This window comes from Oreochromis niloticus, linkage group LG5 (assembly GCF_001858045.2).
Source record: "Oreochromis niloticus isolate F11D_XX linkage group LG5, O_niloticus_UMD_NMBU, whole genome shotgun sequence".
NCBI lineage: Eukaryota > Metazoa > Chordata > Actinopteri > Cichliformes > Cichlidae > Oreochromis > Oreochromis niloticus.
The window spans coordinates 2,751,927-2,771,133 of NC_031970.2; the positions used below are offsets into that span (position 1 = coordinate 2,751,927).

Sequence of the window (19,207 nt, forward strand, 5' to 3'; positions counted from 1 at the left end):
GCCGTATCTCATCCATTTTGTTTGCCAGAGAACGGACATTGGCGAGGAAAATACTGGGTAAAGGCAACCGGTGTGGTGTTAGCTTTAGCTTAGCCCGTAGCCCTCCGCGCCTACCTCGCCTTTGTTTACGTTCTCTTCGCCGTCTGTGTGCACTTCCGCCCGGCCGGGGAGAGTGGGCAGCCTCCGGTGTTCTGGAGATCTCTGAGATGAGTCGGAGATCGGCGATAAGACTGTTGGAGTTATGAGTCCAGATGTCCACACGTCACAAAAAACACGTCATATGAATCTGACAGGCAACACAAAAACAACGGCGAGAGTTTCAACCGCCTTCATGATTTCTGTTTCCCAAGTATAGTTCCCAAGAATATTGTCCCAATCAGAAATGTTTAGTCCTGCAAGCCCCACCCACAAAATTCCTGACTTTTTTTTTGCACTCTTGCTAGACAATTTTGGGGATAAATTAGGCTCTCCTCCATGAGTCTATTCCAAGGTTTCTAGTTTTTTGGGGGAAATTCCTGCAGTGGAACGGGATCTGAAATGTTTTTCTCCAACATTTTGCTATCAGTAACTTCCTCATATGTGCCTGCCATATTTCTTGGCTTGAGAGGGTTTTTTCTGCTAAGTCATTACAGAAATGCATCAGAAGCTTAATGAGCTCACATTTCACCAACCTGAATTCATTCTGTGAGTTACAGCAAAACAACTTACTGGAATGGTGCAGGCTGAACACGTCTTTCAGAGAGTGTGGTTGGCCGTGCTCTCTGAAAGACGTACTATAAATAGACTGAAAGCTCTCGCTAACCTTACAATATTCATCCAGCTATTCATTCATCCACCCTTTCATCCAGCCAGCTATTTTCTGCCTCTTATCTGGTCCCAAGCTAGTCCAAAGATCTGTCCCGGGGTCTCTCCCAGTCGTCCTGGACATACACCTCAATTAAGAAGCATCCTGATCAGATACACAAACCACCTCATCAGGCTTCCTTCCAAAGATAGAGGAGGACAGAGGTTCTCACCCTGTCGCTGAGGCTGAGCCCAGAGACCCGTCAGAGTAAGCTCGCAGTCGTAGGTGAGAGCAGGAATGTCGATTGAGCGGTAAATCGATGGCTTTGCCTTCATGATCTTCTCGCTCTTCACGCCAACAGACCAGGCTGCTCCTTGATTTTCGCATTATTAAGGTCGCAGTCCATAATGCAGCGCTCTCATTGAGGATGATGTTACTCTGGTACTTTGTCCATTAGGATCAATATTGGATGCTGTGGATATCTTTCCTGATCCTCAGATGTGAGACACCCAATCACTCACAGTCTTTTGGCTGAAAAATTTTCTCCCTACAACAGAGAGTGGAAACCTTCAGCAGCCATGATAAAATGTTCACAGCGGTGGATATCTCCTCCTGGTTAAATGAGCCGCTCCTGAACGAGTCTGTGATGTCGATAAATCCTTGGATTTGAGGGCAGAAACTGAGAAAGGAGGAAACGGCTGAACTCGGCTTGACTCCTTGAACTAAAGGCTGGTGAATTTTCATGCATGGCCTTGAGATTCAGACTCCTGATCTAAGTCACGCGGCCGCCATCACCAGCAGCCCCGAGCTTAATTTCATGGCCTGAAAATAAGATTCCATCCGAGTTCATAACAAGACTAGCGTGCATAAATAGAAGATGGGTTTGCATCCTGCTTTGTTGTTTGGTGCTGCGGGCTCATGCGCTTCAGAACATCTGAAAGATAAGGCGAGGAAAAAGAAGAGGAGCGAGAAACAGGGGCACTCTTCACTAAAAACGTTTCTAGAGACGTCTGCAGTTCAGACGCTAAAAGAGGAAGTAAATTAAATATAACACTCTGAATGAGCAGCATGAATGGAAAGGGAGGGGCGAAAGGAAGCGAGGAAGAAGAAAGAGAGGATGTGTGTGACGTCTGTGCTGCCGTATAAAAATAAAATGTGTCCAGTCACTCGGTCGAGGCGCTCGCTGAAAGCCTGCACGGCTGAAGCACGAAAATCTGAGTGCAGACGAAATGACCGTGAACCCGGAGAGAGGAAGGTGACCCGGTGATTTATTCACAGTATACGAGCGCAGCGGACGCCGAAGACCAGAACATAAGGAGGTGAAGTTAACGGTGTGAATGAGAGGGAGTGAAAGCAAAGGGGTGGAGGGGAGATGGAGAAACACAGCGGCGGCTCTGATAATAACTGATACTGTACACACTTTAATTACGTTTTTAATTTAAGCTACTCATTATCACAGTTCATCACTTACAATAAAATGAAAATCAAGTTTCTATTCAAATGTGGCACAAATTTTAACTTCACGTGTCTCCGTCTGCTTGAATTTATCTTCATATATTACAGAACTGTTTTCACAGTTACGCAGTGGTGGAAACATAATTATGCTCAGAGGCAGCGGGGCTTTTTTTTAGATGAAGTGCTGCACTAACCAAGAGCTGACAGAGTTTAAACACATCCATAAAACATTTTAATAATCCTGTAGTCACTGCAAGTCACAAGACTCACAGCCTTATGTTTTTTCTACTTCCTCAACCAACCAAATGTTTCCTTCCAAAAGCAGCACAAGCGATAACGGGATTTTCAGAGAATAACCATATCGCAGACGTACGTCTAGACTCGGCATTTTAAAGCCTCAGCTTTACCGTGTTGACTGCCAGAGGTAACTATATTTAAACTACAGGGTGGATTAACCACAGTTGATGTTGGCAAGCCTGGTTACTAACCTGCATCCTTAAACTGTACGGATGAAACATATCCTTACATGAGAAGTATTTGTGCCAGAGCGTCCATGGCTGGGACAGGATCTACTCCTGGAGAATGAAACGCATGCTTGGTTAGTGCTGCCTTTCTGAGCCCAGAACACTCAATAAACCTTTAAGAAAAAGGTAGGATCCAAAGAATTACAAGAAGAGAATTACAACCACCTGGAGCCAAAACGTCCTCAAGCCATGTTATCCGGTCTTTAAGTCTGACGTCATTAGCCGTTTCTGGGCCCAAACTCTGCTTCAGGTCCCAAAGTCAAATGAACACTGCGGCATCACTGAGAGTTACAAACTGTCTAAATTCTTTCATCTGTAATAAAATGATCAGCGTTGCTGCTTTACCAGGTGTAACAATTAAGTTTAACATCCAGGCATCCATGAAAACAGAATTTATGAAGTTTAATGGAGTTTGAAGTTAGCAGGAAGTTAGCTCGCTAGTTTGTAGTTTGTAGGGTTACTGAAGTTGGGCTAGCTGGTATATAATGATGTGCTATGTGATCGCTAGCTACACAGCTATGTTAGCATAGCATAAACACAGTGAAGCTGGAGGATGAACGCTAACTTTTTTCCACTCGATAAAAGTTAACGTGAGGGTTCCCGATGGTTAGGGACAAATGCAATCGCATGGCAGGATGCTGTAAACGGACCAAACTTCAGCCAGGAGAACAACTGCGATAATCCATCCACAATACCAGGTTAGTCATTAATATACTGCTGCATGGGCTGGGCTGTAGTTACATCGAAAGGTTTTAGAAACTGAGCTTTAAAATGAACAGTGGTAATAAAAACCGAGAGAGGCCGACAGTGATCACTGACTGTTTTTAGGGGCTTGTTCAGATTAAATAGAACAAGATACAAAGTATTAAAACATGTTAAAAACACAACAGCCTTAATAAACACAGAGTAGTTTGGACCCAGAAGCAGGATCGTCATCACTCAAAGACCGGATTGGTCAGACAGCAGATGGCTAGCAGTTGAGTGACCACGCCTCTAACTTCAAGTCAAACATGATCAATGATAACAATAAACCATTCTTACATTATGCATAATGTAAACATGCTCATTTAATGGTTGAATTTGAGCATTTTAACATGGGGGTCTGTGGGGATTGACTCCGTTTTGGAGCTAGCCTGAAGAGGTCAGTGAGTGTAAGTGGCTAAACATACAATTAAAACATTTCATTAGGCTCACTGCACATTGATATCAGACTGCCTGGAAAGTGATCTGAGCATCAACAGCTGTGTGTGTTCTCCATTATGTCTAAAGTGGCAATAGAACCAGTATTTGGCTTTAGAAGACGATGATGACATATGTTCCTGTTGATTATCTTCCATCTCTGTTTCACGGTTGCTTTCATTTGATAAAACATCATCATGAGAGAATTTCTGTTTGCTCTCATGTGTTGTTTATTTGCAGTATTGAATACAAGTTATTGCTCCATTTCTTTTTCTTCCAGAGTGGTTTTGTGGCCTGTGATGTTGGAAAGTTAAAAGATTTTCATTGCCACTTTTCTGCTCACAAAGTTTCCTCGAGAATGAATTTCCACAAACTACCCGGCTCACATAAATGTAAAAACTTTGACTTTTTAATGTGTCCTCTGGCTTTTTTTTTTGTGCAAATTCAGAGTTTTTGTCTGAGGGCCATTTGGTTATGTGGAGATAGTACTCTGTGGATTTATCAAAGCTTTTACATTGAAAACAGCTGCCTCCTGGTGCTGGAAATAAAGCTGACAATAGCAGAGAGACTCAACCATATGGTTAATTTGAGTTTCCCAAAGCAGCGAGCTGAAAATGGAGTTAAGCAGAGCCGACGGGGCTGGGATCCTTATTCATAATCAGCAATAACAACGTACGAGCTATTCACACACTGATGATGTAAAAGTATTAGTTCTGTTTGTCAGCGTTTGTGTTGTTGCTAAAGCTTTGTGTGCGCTGACGAGACGTGTTCAAAGCAGTGGACCAAACACGGCCTTTCTAAAGCTTGGATGGATCGTAGACTGTAACTCTAAAACATCAACAACTATCCTCTAAATTGTATTTAAAGTATAGTTGCTTTGATTTGGAGTTTATAGTATTTTGCTGCCATTTTTATTCACAATAAGCTTTCTGTAAATTAAATTTACAGCATTCCTGTAATTCAGCTTCAACAGGGCCGTTAAAATTTCCTCTGCCGTTGGTCAGTTATTCACTGGTTTCAGTTTACAGCCCATATTTTCCCACAGTCATTTTGCCAATTACAGCCAGCTGCTGTATAAATATGTGTGTTGAAATCTGTGTTAGTTGAATTTTAGAGGCACCTTCTTTTTCTCTGTAGAGGATGTGATATTAAGTGTGCAGCTACTGCAGTGTGTGCTGTGCATTAGATGGAGGAGGTGCACAGAGATATCCACAGGCAGGAATGATTTCCTGTGTCGTTCAGTGGTGCATTATGGGTAATCTCTCACTGAGCGTGCTTCTGTGACTGGCCAGCATGTCATGGAGTAGGTGGGAGGTGTTGTCCAGCATCGTCGTCTTGGACAACATCCGCCTCTGCAACACCATCTTAAGGGAGTCCAGCTCCGTCCCCATAGCGTTACTCGCCGTGCAGATCAGTTTGAGTCTGTTGGCATCAGCAACAAGTCACTGGTGTAGTGGGTGAACAGGAAGGGGGAGAGGACGGGCCCTTGTGGTGTCCTGGTGTTGCTGACCACCTTGACAGACACACAGCGACCACAAATATTGTGATCTTCCTGTCAGGTAATCGAGAATCCAGGACACGAGAGAAGCATCCACCTGCATCGCTGTCAGCTTATCACCTCAGGAGGGTCATCCTGATGGTGCTGAATCCACTGGAAAAGTCCAAAACACGACCCCTACAGTGCTGGTTTAGATGGGCGTAGGTACGATGGCGTCCTCCGCTCTGGGCGGGGTTGCTAAGTGAACTGAACAGCGTCCAGATCTGGTTGTTTGTTCTTTGTGTAAAATTATTCTTCCTCTGCTGTGAACATTATAACATATTCGGCTGCAGGACTGACTCCTTAAAGCTGCTGTGAAAACTGTCCTCTGTAAAGTAGCTGCACTGATATGTGATTTTAAAGGATGATGCTGACAGTCAGTGATTTACAATCTGATATATCAGCCAATCATTGATTGTCTTTCAGTGTCTGACGTCCACACACTTGTGTTCAGGCGCTGCTGCTTGATCCTTAGTTCACTTCCAACATCTGTAGGAAGGACTCGTCTCCTTGGCAGGTGCTGACAGGAAGTGTCAGACAGACTTAGAAAAGTGTTGAATATAATTCTCAATTAGGCAGCTTTTCCTTCCACAGATGTCAGAGTGTGCAGCCAGCTTCCCTCTGTTTGAGTCAGGCGGTGCTCGGACTGCTGCTCCCTGTCACTCGTGTCAGTGCTGCAGCCTGTGACCTCGTGCTAGCACCATTAGCATCCAGGTCCTCCTCAGCAGGCAGCACTGCTGAAAGCACATCGAACCTGTAACCTGCTTCATTGTTATATGTAATTTAATGGGTTAATTTACAAATTATTCAATCAATTTTACAATCATCAGTTTAAAAAGAAAATACAAATATGCACATATTAAAGAAATGTCTCTCGTGTGGAAATCTGTGTGCAAGACGTCCTAATAATCAGCGGTATGTTGTGACGCTATTGTGATGTGAACTCTGTATTACCTGAAGGTGTTTACAGGTAACACCCAGATTATCTATATGCATGTTAATATAACAGAGAGCAAACAAACAGGCGCTGATAAGATAAGATGGAAAATTGGATGAGCGGCTGATACAAAGGAAAAGTCAAAGAAGGCAGAAAACATGAGACGAAAGTTTGAACTGATCAAACTGATCCAAGTTTGGAAGAAATGGGTTATTAAAAGTGTTCCTTCATACGAATGATGGAACTGAGTCATTGACACGGTGGTTTGAAAAAAGTGAATGAGCGGGAAAAGCAGGCCGGCTCTCCGAGCTATCGATCTGAGCAAAGTCAATCTGCCGTCTTCTTCTGGCGGCGAAAACATGTCATTACCTCTGATGAGAAACAAGCTGGAAACAAACAGATAACGAAGGAAACAATGATCGGTTATTAGCCACTTAGAGGTGGAGTGGGTAATTACGGAGATTACGTCGCAGTAGCAGGTGAGACGCCGCTCGGAATAACGGTCTGCCGCCGGTGCGTCACATTATCAGACGGGAAAGCACAGAAGCCTAAAAAGACTCATCTTTGCTGCAACAGCAGGATGGCGACTTTATTATTCCTAAAATTTAGATTCAAGGACTCTGCGGTGAGAGTCGCTGCACTCCAGCACCACGACTGAGGGCGTAATTCCCCTCTAATTAAATGGAATTTCAGTGTGTTTCATTTGAAATGATAACAGAATTATTTTATCTACAAACACTTAAAGGTAAGTGCAGCAGAACGTGGGGGTAACGAGGCGTTCGTAGGAACAAAGACATGAAATTTGAAGCAGTGCAGGAAAGGAAACACATTCTGCACAATTTGTTGGTAATTTTGCAGAAAAGCAAACAATCTTGTGCAGTGGACTTATGGCACCAATATTATATACATATGTTATGGTAATATACATATTATATCATAGCTATATATTTTGCCTAACTACTAGGTTTTTGTTTTTTAAGGCTAGTCGAGTAATAGAACATCCATAATAGACACAAACATCATGAATATTAAGTAACAATGTAAAACAAATAGAGATCTAAAAAGGCTCACAGTGTGGTGCAGCGTATTTCTAATGTGAGATGGGAGATCTCTCTGTCGCGGGCTTTTTACGCCCTTATTCTAGTGTGCCTACCTTTAAAAAGGTAAATATAATAAAACTGTAAATATGGATGAAGTACAGATATAATAGATGATGTGGGAAAAGCTTTAAGAACAAAAAGACGATTTAGTGAAAAAATGGATGAAACAAAAACAATGGTAACTAAATAAAATTATACTGTTGTAATTATTGATCTGTTTAATACTGACAACACATTTTAAAGAGAGAAACCAATAATTTAAACTCATCCAGTAATAAATAAACATCTGTAGGAAACCTGCTCTGTCTTTGGGTGGAGCATCGGGCATTGTTAAATGTGCTACTCGGAGCACAGGAAGCAGCGGCGGTTTAAACGGCGCTGCAGTCGGTGTCCTCTCTGAGGGTGATGGCCGGCTGTCTGACGGATGAACGCTCTGCTGTTTCCCGTGGTGCCAAACCACCGTGTGTGACGGCTGCACGCCACACGGACTCGCTGTCCCGTTCGACGCCGTGTCTGTGGGACTTTCACTGGTGCTGTGCGTTGTGTGGAGCCTAACTGTAACCTCAGCCTCTACCAAACACCAACTGGGCCAAATTCAAAAATCTTAGACTCAACGCTGTTTGTTCATTCTGACTGTGTGTTTACTTTCTTATGTTTGATTATTTGTAGGCCTAGTTAATCGTGGATTAAGGAGTTTTTAACCCTGAAACACAGCTGATGCAGCTCTGTTCCCAGCTACAGTTGAGTCTTATTCTTACACAAAGAAAGGGGAAAAATCTGGAAAACACCGCAGCGCTCCGTCTCCTACAGTTCACTACAGCCTCTTTCATCATCAGTAAGCCACAAATTATGTGCTGTGCTTTTATCCTGTTTGGTTGATGCTGCAGTTTGACCACAGAGGAACGTGTCTTCATGTCCGATTTAGGTTCAGCTCAGAATTAGTCTCCATTTGTTTGTCTAATGAGCATTAGAGCAGTCTCCAAGCAAATGTTAGGCTGGTGCCGTCGGCCTGCCTGTTCCTAAGACACACAACAGCTGGATATATCCACACTTTGTTTTTTACCCTCCATATGTGAATGCTGTTAGCTCTGCAGACTGCCAATGAAAGGTGTCAATCTACATGACCCACTTTTAAAAAGGATTAGGAGGAATTCACCACTATGTCACTTTTTTACACAGTGTTTCATAAAATGGTCACAAATATAATATATAATAAATACAAATATATATTTATATACATATATATATAAACACAGAAAATGTTGGTGTCCACAGTGAGGAAGCAAAGCTAAATTTGACAGAAACTCAAGCTGGTCCTCACAAAGATGGAAACAAAGCGTCGCACAGCCTCTCGCTCCGTCTTTGAAAGCTGCCCGAGGGAGGAGGGTCTACTTAGCTGTGTGACTGCTGCTGGGCCTGTACACACACACACACACACACACACACACACACACACACACACACACACACACACTTTAGCAGACCTGCTGTCTCGGTCATGCAGACAACCCCATGCAGATTCCCATCCGTTTCATCATTGGCCTTCTTAGCACTTATTGATTCTTATAGGGCTCCGTGTGTGTGTGTGTGTGTGTGTGTGTGTGTGTGTGTGTGTGTGTGTGTGTGTGTGTTTCATTTAAGTACCTTCTATTTAGAAATGTGTTTGTAATTTGTCGCCTTCTCTCTGCTGTAACTGGTTCCTTGGTTCCTTCTTCGTTTCTCTCATTGTCGATCGATATCATCACGGAGTAGTCCAGGGTGCTTCGACCTGCAGCTTCACCGTGGTGACGTCTGTTGATTGCATCGACTAATTGGAGTTTAAAGTCGACCTCGTTGTCGTCTTCCCAGCTTTCCCGGCCGTCTGTGAACCATGTCGGAGTATCTGTGCCGTGGAGCAGTGCAAGCGGAACCTGCTCAGTGATTTTTGCGAGCAGAGCTTCAGTTGGAGTTTCATGTTGAACTGAAGTTTGACAAACTACAGAGAAAAACTACAGAAACTACAGCGATCCAGCAAACTTTTGACGGGGTGGGGGGGCTGACAGCTGTGTCAGTCAGGACCAGACAAGTCACACCTGTCAGGTATCGTCGTCATCACCATGTGAGCTGGGACCTGTACTCAGAGTCGATGAAACCACAAATATGTAATGAAAAAGGAGGGATTTGTATTTTCTGCTTCAAATGTGAGGCCACATGTGAGCCACGTCGGCTCGCTTTGACACACAAGTGTAGCAGCGTGTTAGCATGTTAGTGCAACATGCTAAGCACTGCCAACTGCAGTTCAGCTGATGAAAGCATGAGACGAGATGTGGAGAAATAAGAAGTTGAATTACGAAGAAACAAACACAACTTTTCATGTTGTTTCCACCTGATTCTCCAGCTTTGAAGTCAGGAGAACGACCTCCACCACCTGCTCCACGTCACACCAGAGCATGGCTACATGCATTAATTACTCCTGCAGCACAAAAAATATTTGTGACAGAAGAAAGTTTTAATGAGGAACTTGGTTGTTGGCTTCGACTTTGACTTGAAGGAATGTTTTTGCCTTCAAAGCGTTTCAGCGTCCGCTGTTGTGAACACCTGATGAGTTCATCTGTGACATCAGTCGGTCTGCAGCTCTCCACCTCCTCCTCTGTGCCTGCTCTTTTTTCCCAGCACAGTTTGATCCACCTTTAGGGAGTTGTTGCTAAGTGAACTCCTCTACCCTCCAGTAATTATACAGTCCTGTACAAAGCTTTGAGTAATGAGGCCCTTTAAATTTATATATATATTTTTTTTAACATACAACACTATCAGGGAGGTGTCTGATTGTTCCAAATTTATCCTGCGGCATGTTGGCCGGTCGTAAAGAACTATTTCTAGCGAGTCCTGAAATAGACGATATGATCCCCACAGAGTCCTGATCAGAGTCCAGATCCCGGCATCCCGGAGCCAGTCTGGGATCACGAGAGGTTCTGTCTGCGCTCCGTCTCTGGTGTTTCTGTAATATTCATAAATGAAATCAAATGTTCTTGAACTTATATGATGCACCTTTTATAACCCAAACCCTGATTAGTCGCATCGTCACGTCACAGAGGAGTCGTTACTCATGTTTCAGTCTTATGTCACTTGTGATTGGTTCACACGGTCATGTGAATGTTGAGTGATGAGTGATGATTATAAAACAGCCGCTTCCTAGGTGCTGGGAACTTTCCTCAGAGATTTTGGTCCATGTTGGGATGATAACATCACACAGCTGCTGCATGACGAGAATCTCTCCATCAACCACAGCTCAAAGGTGACATTGTGGTCCTAAAGAGATGGACGTGGTCAGCATCAATACTAGACTGAGTAGGCTGTGGTAGGGCAGGTAGGACGCTCAGCTGGTACTACGGGGCCTCCTCTCACCCTCCTGAAACACTCAGACCAACAGCCAGGCCACATTCAGCCACTTAAATCATCTTCCTTCCTTATTCTGATGGCCAATCTGAACTTCAGCAGGTTTTCTTGACCAGGTCTGATTACAAATTTGTGTTAACGAGCAGACGACCAGGTGCACCTGATGGATGTAGGTGATGCTTTTTTCAGTGACGCTGCTTTATACTTGGTAAACTTTGTGTTCACCTTTGTTTCTTATGAGTTTCTGGATGTTTGCTGGAATTAAACCATCTACGTTTGGAAAAGTCTTCATAAAAGAGAAACCTGCATCGCTCGGCGTGCGTGCACTCTGGCTCGGAGGGAAACGGCAGGCCTGTGTTGTGCAGATAAAGCAGACATTTATAGAAATGCTGCTTGAGTGCAGGACTTGTGCTGTGACTGCGTGTCCTTTTTTGGGTGGGTAGAAGCAGCTCCACTTGTTACTAAGTGCCCTTAAACAATGTGCTTCATTATTTCTGGGCTCCGGCTGTGATGAGTGTTTAATAATAGTAGAACTAAAGAGGTAGATTTTTATTACCAGCCGGCCCTTGTTAGTGATCAGAAAGCTTTCTGTGGATATTATTCTTATCAGACGCAGCCGAACACTCATTTAGTGTGGGCACGTATTTAGCTGACACCCTAATACTTGTCTCATTATGCAGGCGAAGCATTGTTAATTTGTTTTTCTGGAAGCCTCCACGTGTTTTCTCTGTCAGCAGTTTTTTTTACATCCGATTACAAAGATGCTCCTTTTTTCTGCTTCGTTAACCTTGAAAGTGTTGAGTAAATATTACTGTTAGTTAATATTTTTATTTCCTGAGAAAGACAAACAGGGAGTTGAAGGGAGCTGGATTTGGGAGCTTTGCTGTTGTTTGGTTTGTTTGGTGGTTAAATGTGCCGATGACGACCGATGATCACACTCTGACACTCAGTCCACTTCTGTGACCTGGAAAATGCATTTATGTATTTATTCGTCCTGCTTTGGGGACGTTTTCAGGGGTAAACAGGTTTCATGGCACTGCTGGGACTGTGGTGGCATTAAAAAAAAAGAATCTGCAACAAGTTTGTACAAAACCAGCTGCAAAACAAGCTCCCAGAATAAGCTTTTGGATTGAGGTGTCATTGGGACACCTGTGTGCAGAAGGTCCTCACAGTAAATCTGCCTGTTTGTTTCTGGGTCTCTGAAATGAGCCACAAACAAACTGGACGGAGAAATGTCCGAGTCTGACCTTGAAACTTTTTCAGTTTATAAACACAATAAATCTTTATTGTAGATCAGTGCATGAAATATGAATGTTTGTATTGATTCACGCTGTGCAAATATGACCAGTGTTGTGTACAGTAGTTGTGGATTAAAGTGGTGTAGGTAGAATTTATGAGCTTCATATTTGGTCTGTGAAGCTGTAAAATTGGTAAATGTGACTTACGAAGTCACTGATGAGCTCTGAAACAACAGTTTTTTTAATAAACCTTTTAGAAAAATAACGTCTCCCCGTGGACGCCATCACCACCTCGACTGGAGGTCAAGAGCTCTGAGCAGGTTTATGTTAAAGCTCAGTTTCAGCTCAGGTTTAGTTAGTTTCAGTGATGGTGTGAGCTCCTGATAGTAGGGAACAGATCAGGGTTTTAGTGCCTCCATGTCTCAGATTAAACTGAGAAAATCTCATTTATTGTTACTTTTTTCTCTAATATTTTTCAGTAAAGTGTTTTTTTTCACACTTGGTTTTAGCTTAATATAGTTGACTCTAATAACCGTTATTCATAAAAGGCCCTCCTGCTGGTTTCCGGATGAAGGGTGTGTGGTTTTTAGCACAAGTGGGTGGTGGTGAGTTGGTTTCTGTGGTAAAGGGAAACAAAACAAGCAAATGTGCAATTTATGAAAGAAACTTGAAGGGTGGTGGTTTTTACCGGAGAACAGTCAGCGTGAAGTCGCCCAGAAACCCAGTGAGTGCCTCTCTCTGTCCAATCTTTGCTCTCGTGTTACAGGAAAGTGAACACTGAGCTTTTGAGAACTCGCTGCCTAATTAGACTCCCTCCATTTTCCTCTAATCGTGCCTGATTTTTGACACTGAAATATAGACGTGTAGAATCAGCAGCTGTGTGTGTGTGGGGGGGGGGGGTACGGGTCAGGATCCTGACAATGTGTGCGATGTTGGTCGGAGAGATGGACAGGAGGCCTGCCGTCCCCCTGGACCTCATTATAGCTCTGAAGGGAGACGCACACACGCGAACACGCTTAACATCCGACATCTGGAAAAGGGCAGAGGGCGCACGTCGACGCGCTCACGCCGGCACGCTCGGCTACACCAGCACAAGTCTGAAAAAGGGCATAGAGGGCTTTAAAAGAACACACACACACACACACACACACACACACACACACACACACAATGAGCGGTGGATCATGCACATAGCAGCCATACAGCAGAGTCCTGGAATTCCAGGATACTTTGTTCCTTCAGCCTCTGTCGTCTTTTAGTCTAGTCATCTCTCCCCCTGCAGTTGTCACAGTGTTAAACAGCTGAGTGTCCTCTCTAACATCAGACACGCGCCCCGCCTTAGACCGCCTTTACAGCTCACTCACACACACACACACACACACACACACACACACACATATATCAATTCCATTCGAGTTATTCCTCCCTGGAGTTTGTGTGTGAATGTCACGGCATGAAAAGCTCTTTGGCTTTGCTTTGGGCTCAAAAGCAATCTGTCTGCATTCGTTAGCAGCTGTTGCTTTGTGGAGGAGAACCTCGAGTTGATAATGGCTAAAAGTTGTGATTGACTTTATTCTGAGTGCACGCTTGACCAGAGTTTTGGAAATTGCAGGTTTTGATTTGTTCTTTCACTGGATGAAAATAAGAGCACTGGAAGCATTTGTGCTTTAAAATCATGTCTCCGGTCTATAAGGACTGAGTGTGAACACAGTCTGTGTGACAGTAAAATGGGAACGTGAAGGAAAGTTTGTAATTACAGTGACTGAGTGTCAATGACGAGCAATAGAAAGCAGCGAACCGGTGATGCAGAGGCTTTGACATGCTTCATAACTCCAACACTTAACAGAGAGGAACAAATCAAACCTGAGAGTTTCAGCTGGTGGAAAAAAATCAAAATCCACTCTAGTTTTTATATTTGTGTGACTGCAGGGTTCAGAATGATGGTAGCTGAGCATGTAAAACATTAGTGAGACTGCCTCATGTCTCACATACACTCAGCTGCCTGCAGTTCAGCTTTTCAGGGTTTTTTGTTCCTTATAAGTAACAAAATAAATGAATTGTCAAAACAGTTTGATTTGTTATGGTCTAAAGGAGTGCGTATAGCGCTATGACTGTACTAGAGATGGCACGATACCACTTTTTTATGTCCGATACCGATATCATAAATTTGGATCTCTGCCGATACCGATATGAATCCGATATAGTGTGTTTTTTAATCAATAAAACTGTTTTTTTAATATGTTGCTGCATTTTGTATAAGTTCATACTCAAATTTAAATAAACAACAACACTAAAGCTATTCTGTTATACCTGTATGTAAAAAATACACTGCAGCCAAAATATTTCATAGTTCAGCAACACTGATCAATCTAATAAACTTAAACCTGCTCCATCCTCCCTATTCTGGTATTTTAAAGAGTACTTAGCAGAAATATTAAGCAACCTAACTAATAGGGTTGCAAACTCCCAGCAAAGAAAAACAGGGAACCCCCCCACCCCCCCCACCCTCCCCCCACCCTCCACCTCATGATGCTTAATCGATGTAATCAACTTTAATTTGATGCAGTGTGAAAAAAAAAAATGCTCAGAAATAAATTATTTTTCAAGAATAATTAAATAGATTCAACATCTTTCTTCAACAGAATTGCAGACTGCACAGATGGTACCTTCCCAAAGGAAAAAGTACTATAGCTTACTAGGGTATATTAGACTTAACAGTTACTATATACAGTAATGGACTTCTATACATTTTACATCAGATTAAAACTTTGGGTGTAAGATTCAGATAATTATTTATTAAAAGCTCGACATTTTAAATGAGAATAAGAAAGAAAAGTATGTCTTTGTGCCCCCTTTTCCCTGTTCATGCCCTATCGGCCCCCCTGGCTAAACTTTGCTAGATCCGCCCCTGCACAGTTACCAGCCGTCAGCTACGTAGAAAAGGATCCTGGTGTAGAAAGTAATATTAAATACATTCTAACAACAGCTTATCAAGCTTAAACGTGCTGCTGTTGTTCAGCCGCTGGTTTCCTCTTTCTGGTGCAAAGTGGGCCAAAAACAAAGAAGAGAGACGGACTTGCGACAGAAAAGCCGATCAGCTGATCATTGATCAGTTTCATGATTGAAGTAGCAGCAGCAGAGGGAGAGAGAGAGGCAGTCGCTCCATATATCGGTTGTTAAGCTTAACGTGGGAACGCTTTACAAACATTCAGAGATGAACTTAGACACTTGCTTTACTTCTCTCTGGGATAACTTCCTCGGAGATGAAATGCTGGTTTGGTAGCGGCTACAAATACACACAGCCGCTCTATCACGTGATGCACACTGCTCTGACGTGCTACGGTTATGAGCCGAGTTACGCCGTGTCGCAAGTTTTGTGAGGTGTTTTTTTTTTTTTATATTTAATGAATCGGATTACATTTTTTATTTCTCGCCGATATCCGATCCAGTAATTTACGTCAGTATCGGACCGATACGGAATATCGGATCGGTCCATCTCTAGACTGTACAAGAGATAAATGAAATGGAATATCTGTGCCCATGGTACTCCAGAGGTGACATTCCTCCTCATCGGGGGTGTGTGTGTGTGTGTGTGCGTTCCTGTTTGTAGCAGAGTGACCGGTGGGTGGAACGGTTATTCCTCTCATGAATCGTCCCTTTGACATTTCCTCAGGGATTTTGTTCCCCTGATCTTTGTACCTTTTTCTTCCGACCCTCTGAGGACTGGATGTCTGTTTATAGGACACAGTCTTACAGTTCAGTGCTGTCTGTCACAAGGACTCAGCCCTGTTAGGACCTGTTCAGACGTTCTTAATGAATTTAACTTTACGTAAAGGTCTTGACTCACATGTGGTTTGACACGGTTTCCAATATTCTGCCCTTTAAAACTCAGCTAAAGACCTGCAGCGAGTCTGCGATGATGCTACCTGGTAATGATGTATTCAAGCCTCTCACTCGGTTTCTCAGTCATAGATTCAAAGACATGAGGTGCAGAATATTTCACCAAAACAGAACACCTGCAGTTATGACAGAAATAGATGCTGGTGCATCGTTACTGTGCCTCAAAAATAACCGAATGAAGTGTAAGGCGTGGTACACTGAACACTGTTTTTGGAGCTGTCCAAGGGTATCTGAGATTGGGATGGGTATAACTAATGAGGTTAGCACAATATTAAAAAACAGCATCTATAAAGATCAGTTTGTGTTCAGGCCGGCACCCAAAAACAGAAATATGCAAAAAGCTTCCTACTGTAACCTGACTCAGGGACATAAAGATGTTTTTAAGGTTCTGCTATTTCTGAGTGGTTATGGTAGTTTCACTTTCACTAATTACTTTTATTATTAATTTCTATAATGATATAATTATAAGTATTAATAATAATAAGTAAAATAAGTATTTTTGCTTAGTTAGACCTTTCTTCTGTCTGTTCTTACCTTCAGTTAACAAACAGGCTGTTTGCTCCTAACTCGCTTTTTACTGTGTTTACTTTGTTTTAAGGTAAATGATGTGATGTCAGTGGCTCAGTACATTTTTATTGAGTGAAGACACCTTTTAGGCTGGGTGGGCGGAGCTGTCTGAGCCCCGCCCATAGTGAAAGTCCACCACAGAAGCAGAAATGATGCAAAATGAGCATTATAGACAAAAAAAAGCATTTCCCAGCATGCAATTGAGAGGTGTAGTTTTATAAATGTGCAGTTTCACAAAGAGCTTTTCTTTCATTACTAATGAAGCAACAGTCAGAATAAATGGTTTTTGTAGTGTTGAGAACTGTTAGTTCAAGTTTACTCTAATCTGTCATTTATTTATATTTTTCTTTCTCTCCAAACGTTTTTCCTTCAGGTCAAAAAATATAAAAAACATTTTATATTTACAGTACAAAAATGTGTGTGTGTGTGTGTGTGTGTGTGTGTGTGTGTGTGTTTCCACAGCTGTGGCTCACTGGCCTCACAAACTAATTTGTTAATAAACTGCATAAATGAACCTGGATGTGGACGTCTGTGGGGTCGGTGTCTGTAGGAAGAGTTTAATACTCGGAGACGTGCAGCAGCTGTTTTTTCCACTTGAGATAAGATGTAACATTTTCTTTATTCATTCTTTTTTATCTTCATGCCAGAAACTTAAAAAAAAAAGTAAAATGACGTCAAACTTAAGTACACATCTCTCTTCATCATCTGTAAATTTCTCTTGTAGCACAAATGTTTTCTAACAAGCTTTAGTGGGTTTTGAACATGGATGCAGCAAAACAACCATTTTCTTAAAGAGAAAGTGTTAAAACATCAGAAATAAGAGAAAAGCTGTCAGTGAGCTTCAGAGGCTCGCTGCCCTCCCTCGTTTCCTGTGCTAGTGCTAAGCTAAGCTAACTAGCTGCTAGCTGCTCAGTGTGTTTGTACTGACTTTAAATCTCGTCTCGTTTGAGTGGATTGTAATCAGAGTATCTTTTTCTGTTCCCACAGGTCTCGTTCCAGGAATGCCACGCCCACAGATCTGAGCAGCAGGTCTGTGAGTGAAATGTTTCTATACTTCAGCTGTTGTGTTAGGATTTATCGGTTTTGTTTCACTGTATAAAAAAGAGATGAAGCATGTTTGAGGCTACATAGAGCGAGACGGTCTACACGAAGAATACTGAGGAAGAATCTAGAAACTTCTGTAACTCTGAGGATGGCAGTTAGATGAGAAAACATGGCAGCAGTTTTGCTGCTCAGGTATTTGTAGATTAAATCCTGTTTCTTGACGACGTCAGCAAATTCGTTAGAGTTGTTGTTGTTTTGCAGTTGTGTGCGTGGAGATTGCGCGTCCTGCCAAGTTGCGCTTGTCTGCTTCTGGCTCTCTTGCACAGCGCATCTTTTGTCCCGTCTCCCTCCCCTCACCCTCAGCTGTTCATGTCAGATTGCTGCCCTTACTGAGCCAATTGTTGCAGGAGGTTTCTTCCTGTTAAAAGGGAGTTTTTCCATCCCGCTGTCGCCAAGTGCTTGCTACGTGATGCTACATGAACATGTTGACCCTCTAACAGCGTATATAATTGTAAACTACAGACAATAATTGCGCATGCAGAAGCACCAAATAATGCTGTGGCATATGTCAAATGCCCAGTTTTAAAAAAACAAAATCAAAACAGAAATTTGTTGTTAGCTAGCTGCTGGCTAGCATTGATAGCGCCTTGAGGCGACTGTTGTTGTGATTTGGAGCTGTATAAATAAAGTTGAATTGAATCTTCTGCTATTAAAAATGGGTTGGTGGTCTCTTCCCTTCCATTACTGAACTAAGTACAGTATGGTGACATATTTATATTCTACACTAGGCTCTAACATAACAGCATTCATTTCCAGTAGCAGGTACGTCACATTAAAAACAGCTCCTTTTTGTTTTGTGTGGTTTCCAACAGGAATCAATATTACGAGCTCCAAAACAGATTTTTGCTTCTTCTTCCAGCAGCCGAGTCAGCTCACGTTAATAAATCCATGTTCACTGCTTGTGGTTTGCATTATTTTCCCTATTTTAGTGACTAAGATGATTAATCACAAGCATTACTCTGAATAATTCCTATATTGAACTCTTTCATCATCTCTCATCTGTTTGTTTCTAGAGTCGTATTTTAAACGTACTCAGGCTGATTCCAATAAAGTAGTTCCAGTTGTTTCTTAAACGTCTGAACTTCATGTCGAGCTGAATTATTGTACTTTTTGCTCCGCTATATTTTTCTGACAGCTTTATTAGTCACTCTGCAGACGTGTACAAATAAACTGCAGTGTATTATTACATACATAAGATAAATGTGAAGAGTACGTTTAAATTCTGTTAGATAACTGCAACATTAGACATTCTGCATTCAGCCACCCTGCAGAAGAAGCATTTTTACTTTTGCTAGTTGAAGTATATTGTAATATTATTTTTTTTTACAATGTGGTAAATTTAACTTTTGCGTACACACATCAGATTTAATGCTCCTTCTGTTTTGCCTGCAGCAGACTTGGAGTAATGTGTGATTTGGTCATGTGAGCATATTTGATGACATCATTATTATTATATCCTCCAAACATGTCATCCATATTTAACTTTTTGTCGTTTTTCTGTCATCTG

General features: G+C 42.3%; 1 protein-coding gene across 1 annotated transcript in view; it reads left to right on the top strand.

Moving 5' to 3' along the window:
- LOC100707129 (poly(rC)-binding protein 4) overlaps positions 1–19,207 on the top strand; it is a 168,875-nt gene that overhangs the window by 42,790 nt on the left and 106,878 nt on the right. The window contains 1 exon segment of the mRNA XM_025907055.1: positions 17,584–17,625. The gene's annotated coding sequence lies outside the window, so the exon portion shown is untranslated.